Source organism: Benincasa hispida, chromosome 8 (genome assembly GCF_027475165.1).
Source record: "Benincasa hispida cultivar pf3 chromosome 8, pf3_genome.v1.1, whole genome shotgun sequence".
Classification (NCBI taxonomy): Eukaryota; Viridiplantae; Streptophyta; class Magnoliopsida; order Cucurbitales; family Cucurbitaceae; genus Benincasa; species Benincasa hispida.
The window spans coordinates 13,636,045-13,642,247 of record NC_143485.1 but is presented as its reverse complement, the minus strand read 5'-3'; positions in this window follow the sequence as shown (position 1 = coordinate 13,642,247).

Here is a 6,203-nt window from a genome sequence, read left to right as displayed (position 1 = left end):
AAGAAAACTTGTGACACACGCACACTACATGAACGCATACTGCGAAAGCATCTAAGCATCACCGCATACATTATTTAGAACGTTGTATCGCATATTATTATTATCGCAAAGCGCATAAGTCAGTAACCTAACAAGTTGTTGACCGACAACGAATTCAAATCAAACCATCATCAAATCCCAAGATTACAAGTTTTTGGCGCCGTTGCTGGGGATTGGCAACTTTTAGTGTTGAATATTTTGTGGTATTTTGCAGGACAGATCTCTGTTATACTGTCTCTTTACACAGAGAGCAAGCTGACGGTGTATGAGTACTGGGATTGAACCATAATTCGACGCCGACTAAGAGATCGAGCGAACCTTTTACGCAAGAGCACGTCAGAACCGTATAAGACAGAGAAAAACCATGGCAAACAATAATGATAGGCCCGAGGGGAATCAAGGAATTAATCGGCCGGCGCAAGACCCAGTTTTTCTGGCCGCTGACCGCAATATTCCCATGAGGAACTATGCGGCACCGAATTTATATGACTTCTCGAACGAAATTGCAAGACCTATGGTGGAGGAGAATTCAAGATTCGAAATTAAGCCGATCATGCAAAAAATGATTCAAAATGCGGGTCAGTTTGGAGGTCTTCTAGGAAGGACCCGCATGCACACTTGACCAGCTTCGTAGAGATGTGCAATACATTCTCCATTCCTAGCGTGACTCCTGAAGGAATCAAATTATATCTCTTCCCATATATACTTTAGGATGAGGCAAAGAGGTGGGCTCATTCATTAGAGCCGAATGAAATAAATTAATGGGGCCAGTTGATTAAGCGATTTATGAAGAAATTTTTCCTGCCCGCAGTCAACGCAAGAAGACAAAGGGATGTGTTAAATTTCGAACAAATGGAGAATGAGACTTTGAGCACTGCATGGGTGCAATTTAGAAGATTGGTGGAGAACTGTCCACATATCGGGATTCCCGATTGCGTTCTTATGGAAACCTTTTACAATGGCCTGGACAGATCGACGCAAGTTGTTGCTGATGCCTCCGTAGCATGAGGATTTATGGAAAAAACGTACACTAAAGCCAAGGTCATCTTAGATTGCATTTCGCAAAATACAGATGATTGTGTAGATGATCGGTATAGAGAAGAGGCCCAGAGCGAAGAAAAATGGAAAGCGCCATTGTACCTGCTGATACAATGACCACATTGGCCGCACAAATGGTCGCAGTCACTTCGCTCCTCCAAACGATGGCGATTAATCAAGGAACTCTCTCCCAGGGTGCAGCGCAAGCCAATGCGCTAACATAAGTGGCAGCGATAAGCTGTGTACAATGCGGAGGGGGTCATTCAATGGAAATGTGCCCATCAAACTCACAGACAGTGTACTTCATTCAGAACAACCCGTACAGCAAATGTACAACCCAGGTTGGCGGAATCACCCCAACTTCAGTTGGGGAGGGAACAACGACCAGGGAGGCCAAAGGAATCTATAGAACAGTCAGTCCGAGAATCGAGGCAATCCTCTTGTTCATTATCAGGGTCAGAATCAGAGTCATTACCAAAATAGGCAATCGCACAACTAACCTTCCTCATCCAACATCTCAACGAATTTATCGTCCTTGGAAGCTCTGCTCAAGCAGTATATAGAGAAAAATGATGTGATCATGCAATTGCAAGCATCTTCCATAAGGAACTTGGAGGTCCAGGTCGAGCAACTGGCAGCCAAGCTTAGAAAAAGAATAACTAGAATGCTGCCCAGCAATTCAGAAGCCCCTGGATTGAATGGAAGGAACAATGTCAGTAGTGACATTGGGTAGGCAAGTCGACCGCCTGCGGGGATGCGGTTGCGATAACCCTGAATAACCTTTTTCAATCAAGCATCCATATCACTATCTTTACTTCTTTCTTTACTGATTTCTTTACGGCTTTGTTATTGCTTTCTTAAATTAGTTTTCCTGCTTACTAGAACTTATTTCTATTTCAATTCCAGCTTGCATTAATTTAATTTCATGCCTAATTGAATTTCTTTCCATTTTAGTCTCAGTTTGCGTTGATCTTAAATTTTGTGAATGAATGTTATAAATGAACACCGCAACGTCTTATCAATTTGGTTTTAGGATAAGCGTTGCGATGTTGGTGATACCATAAATAATGTCAGGTATGCATTGCGACGACGGATGTATCTTGCATTAATAGATACACTTTGCACCCGTCTACCAAAAATGCATTGCGTTGATGGATGAATGCGCTCGTATGTACATTACACTCGTCCTCCGCACATATGCACTATGTTGACGGATGTGTTGTGCTGGTAGAAATACCGTGCGCCCATCCTCTAGAAATTCGTTGCATTGATGGTTGTGTTGCGCTAATACATACGTTGTGCCCGTCCTCCGCAAATATGCATTTGCAGTAATGGATGCATTGCATTAAACACTTAACATTGCGCCCGTCCTATTAAATAAAAAAATGATAAAATATCTGTAGAGAGGGTAGTCGAATCGCTTCAGCTCCCGAGGGAATTATTAATTAGCAGACGTCCTTTCTGCTAAGTCATAATGGGAGGGGCGCGCGACAGGCTTTTTGAAATATCGAAGCCTGCCACGAAGCGATCGCGTTGGGCCCATCAAGGCCCAATTTATAAATCGCACCCCCCCCTTAAGCCCAAGAGCTCACTTGTATCTCTTCGCGAAAATCCCTAAGCACAAATTCTCTCTGCATATCCATCCTCTTTCGAACTTTCTTTCGAAAAGCAAACAAATTTCCAGTCTCTTTCACTTCACTGAACAAATGGCCGGACAATCATCCCACTCTTCTTCCCAGCCATCGTCCCCTTCTCATGCCCCCGTCACCACGCGGGAGGCAGCTTTCCTCGCTGTCAGCCACCGCCTCACCGACTAGCCAAAGTCATCCCCAAGAATCGTCGGAAAACCCCGATGAAAAACCTCTATAGCCGAAAAACCACCCACCTACCGTGAGAGGCCGAGCACGAAGAGTGACCCTGCCACAAGACCTGAGGTGGCACTCCCAATACCTTCGACCGAGAGCGAACTGAAACGAAAGGACGAAAAGGAGGTATTTGGGAGTATTTTGAGCCATTTAGAGAAGGATGGGGGGTTACCAGAGGCAGGAGTAATCAACCAGCCCCTACTGTCAGAGGAGAAGTTGGGGGTGGTTTCGCTGAGAATGGCTTTGCTGTTTCGGATCCTAAGGAGACTGTTCCAACAGACTCCAATGAGGAACACATTAGGGCCGTTTTGGAGGTTGTGAAGGGGCAGAAGCAGAGGAAGAGGCCTAAAGAGAAGAAGAAGAGAGAAGTTGAAAAAAAAGGGCAAAAGACGATGAAGTTGCCCGGCTAGAAAATGAGAAGAAAGAAAAGAAGAGAAGTAAAAGAAAACAGCATAGACAAGAAGAGAAGCGCCTGAAGAAGGAGGAAGAAAGGAGGAAGCAGGCGGAAAGCTTGGATTTGAACGAAGAATCAACCACCGCAAGGGTGGAAAAGGGGGGGTCAGCACAAGCTAGAGCATCAGCGCAACTACAAGCTTCATTGCCGCATACCATATTAGTTGCGCTGAAGACAAAGAAGACCCTGACATCTCCCCTCTAATGTAGTGTCGCAAGGAGAATGTGCCACAAGGGTCCACAAGCAACCCAACTTTTTTGCAACGCATAACAAAGGAGAAGGAAGAAAGAAAAAGACAATTAGAAGAGAAGGAAGAGAAGATGTCATGTGCGCGCCAAATCATCGCATCAGGCGATTTGGCCAGAAAACTTCACGATGAGGAGGTTCACCGTGACAACGCAAGGGTGGAAAAAGAAGAAAGAAGAAGACTCGAGGATGAGCAGCACATTGCGCTCACCTCAAAGCAATTTGAAAGAGAAATGAGAGAAGAAGAAGAAGTGGAGAATAAGGAAAATAAGAAAAATGAGAGATGCCGCAAAGAAATGTTCAGCGTGTCAGAGAGCAGAAGAGAAAAGAAGTGAAAGAGTGGGAAAAGGAAAACGAAGAGCAATGCAAGGCGCGGGAATGCAGACAAAGACAAAAATCCCGCCTTGCGTCTGCTCAAGAAAAGGGCAAAGCTAAAGTGGAGAGCAGCGAGCTTGCGTCGACCAGGAGGCGCCCAGCAACCAAGAAAGAAAATGATGACTTGTGGATGGAAATGGGCTTCTTTCCTGCATCGGTGCCACTATCGGATCTCATCATCAGCGTTGTGGTAGAATATGGGTGGGAAACTTTCTGCCAGTATCCATCCATCGTAATTCTAGTGGTAGTGAGGGCCTTCTACCATGGCCAGTTCAACGATATCGAAGATGCGGTGATCGTCGAAGGGAGGGTAGTGTTATTCAACGTAGAGGACATCAATCAGCTCTATCAGTTGAAGAATTTCTCGGAAGCACTGAGTAACAAATTGATTGATGATCCTGAAAAAGAGCATATAGAGGATGCGCTGAAAGTATTAACGCAACCGGGCACCCAGTGGACGGTGTCCCTAACAGGCATAAGAACCCTCAACTCCAACCAACTGCTACCAGAAGCATGCCTTTGGGTCTATTTGGTGAAAAGGTGACTCATCCCAACAACGTATGACAAGACAATTTCAAGGGATTGAGTTATGGCCGCATATTGCGTAGCGCGCGGCATTCCGATTGATGTAGGCCAGCCCATTACGAAGCAAATTCGAGGTTTTGTTGGTCGTGTGAAAGGTCAGTACATCTTCCCATGGACTATTTCGAGCCTATGCCTATCTGTGGGCATGGGCATTGAAGAAAAACCCATGCCAGAAGTGCACGACATCATCACACACGAAGATCCTGAGAATGCTTCTCAAGGATTCACCGCATTGCCCCGAGCTTCCAAAAAAACGACCACTCATTGATTTAAATGCGTCGCAACTGCCAAGACCAAAGAAGCAGTGTCGCAATGAAAAAGGGAAGGAAATTGTCCAAGGAAGATCACCGCAGAAGCAAACCAGTTTACCCTTGGACCCTTTGCCTTAGTCATTCGCCCACCAAGCCCACCAAATGAACCCCTTTCCCCTCTTCCCGAACAATTCACCAACCTCCTCCTTGCCCCTGACTCCAACCCCGCATCTCCAGTAGCGTCCACCCGCCATCCATCTCCACCCTACTTTTCACCGCCAACATCGCCACATGTTGATGACCCATACGGTTTGGGAGCAGGCTCTTCCGCTCAACCTCAAACCAATGCTGGTGAAACATCAACGGCACAACCTTCCACCACATCCTTGCTGATGCCTTAGAAGATATGCAGGTCTTCTTATCTCAAGAGCTCACCTTCTTCCACCATTCATAACGAAGTTACGAGAGAGCAACGCAAAGCTGAAACAGGTGATGGTCAATATTCAATGCAACATTTTCACCATTCTTCTGAATCAAAGACAGATGGCCGAGCGCAACCATGAGTACTTCAATTTCTTAACTGCATATCTACATGGTCCCATGGTGCCACAACATCTGCAGCAACCTCTGTAATTTCAAGAAGCGCCACTAAGAGCTCCTCCGTAACATCCTCCTCACCAAGAGCCCCCGCCGCAACTCTAAATTTGGGGGTGTACCACCTTCTCTACAATTTTGCATTCTTTTTTTTTTTTGGCCATTCAATTTTTTCTTATATAGATAGCTATACCTTGTATTCTTTTGTACATACTTATAATTTTGTGTTGCGATCATTATAATTCTTTGTGTACTTAGATAAATTTTATACAAATGAGTAATCATTCTTTCCATATGCGTTGGCCTCTTTATTTTTATCATCCTTTATCAATTTATTGCAGTAATTATTTTCTTTTATTTGCATTGTTTATTTGTGCTGCCATGATGAGCAGTATGCGTAACCTTAGCAAAATTTCTTTATACATTGCATTTTCTGCCTAACACTTAGACAATTCATCGCAATAGCTCTACTTTACCTTCTCTATTACAAGACTCTACTCAAACCTTATTTTCAAAATTTTGACTAAGTGTTTTGTCTTTTCTGTCCAAAACAACGCAATGAGGACCTTGAGCATCTCTAAATTTGGAGGTGGGGAAGGTCTGAGCAGATGTGATTAAGTGGATGCGGTCATATCAGGCAAATGCGTTCATCATCATCATTAAAAATAAATAAATAAATAAATAAATACTTCATTGTCAGCGCAAGGGAAAATCCCAACCTGATAAGAGTTAAGTCGTGAAAGGAACCTGTTCGTA